Source organism: Octopus bimaculoides, chromosome 5 (genome assembly GCF_001194135.2).
Source record: "Octopus bimaculoides isolate UCB-OBI-ISO-001 chromosome 5, ASM119413v2, whole genome shotgun sequence".
Lineage (NCBI taxonomy): Eukaryota > Metazoa > Mollusca > Cephalopoda > Octopoda > Octopodidae > Octopus > Octopus bimaculoides.
The window spans coordinates 124,293,946-124,295,248 of record NC_068985.1 but is presented as its reverse complement, the minus strand read 5'-3'; the positions used below and the strand labels follow the sequence as shown (position 1 = coordinate 124,295,248).

At 37.1% G+C, this 1,303-nt stretch overlaps 1 protein-coding gene across 3 annotated transcripts in view; it reads left to right on the top strand.

The window, feature by feature from the left end:
• Positions 1-699: 699 nt before the first annotated feature.
• Positions 700-1,303, top strand: part of LOC128247835 (uncharacterized) — a 641,437-nt gene continuing 640,833 nt past the window's right edge. Inside the window, exon 1 of one of the 3 annotated variants that reach the window (XR_008264160.1) lies at positions 700-1,303. This exon is cut by the window's right edge and continues 671 nt beyond it. The gene's annotated coding sequence lies outside the window, so the exon portion shown is untranslated. The other 2 variants (XR_008264159.1, XR_008264157.1) reach the window with 2 other exon arrangements.

The following is a 1,303-nucleotide window of genomic DNA, read 5'->3' as shown; positions in this document are numbered from 1 at the left end:
ATATATATATATATGTGTAGAGAGAGAGGGAGAAGAGTGAGAGGTACATTCGACTGAGTGAGAATACTGGAGAAGAGAGAGAGAGAGAGAGAGAGAGAGAGAAGAGATACAGAGATCGGAGAAAGAGAATGATAACATTGAGAGAGAGAGAAAGGGAGGGAGAAGGAGAGAGAAAGATATGGAATCTGCGTGTAGATAGATAGAGAGAGAGAGAGAGAGAGAAGGAAAGAGAGAGAGAGAGAGAGAGAAAGAAAGAAAGATAGATAGATAGAGAGAGAGAGAGAGCGGAATAGTGAGGGAGAGAATTATAGACTTGGGAGAGAGAAAGAGTGAGAGAAAGACAATGAGAGAAGGGAGATAAATAGATAGAAAAATAAATAAATAGATTGATAGGTAGATATTTAAATGCATAGATAGAAAGATATATCGATAGGTAGATAGATATATCGATAGGTAGATAGATATATCGATGGGTAGATAGATATATCGATGGGTAGATAGATATATCGATGGGTAGATAGATATATCGATAGGTAGATAGATATATCGATGGGTAGATAGAGAATGTTGGTACTGAGAGATAAAGATACAATGTACAAATGAAAGTAAGAAACAGCCCCCCCCCGCACCACTATAATACTGTATTAGTGGCAAACAGGTTTTTTACTAAAACACACACACACACACACACGCACACACACACAGAGTCTCTGTCACACACACTCTCTTTCTATCTCACACAGACATACACACACACATATATATATAGATATATACAAATATACATACATGCATGCATACATTCGTATACATACTATTTCACTGTTCCATTACTACTGCATATAAATATACACGCTCACACATATAAACACATACAAAACAGGAACCAAACACACATAAACAAACACACACACACACACACGCACGCACACACACGCACCGATAAAGACAAATACAAGCATATAACATATGCACACATCGAAATACGCACAACACGACACACAGAAGCATATATATACATATACACACATATACACAAACTCGCACTCCACACACACACACGTCACATATACATCCCGTATACCACATTCTCCCGTTTAACTAACACAGCGAGAGGAGGAGAAGCGCTGTACAATTTTCGCTTGGATTTCACCACGGTCCGACCACAAAAAAAATTTTGTTTATTTTTTTTCAAAGAGAAAAAAAAAAAGAAAAAAAGAATATGGGATGTATATGATTTCAGTAGGACCTTTTCGGAATGTTTACATATTAGGGCTACTCCAATCAGAATAAATATAGGATG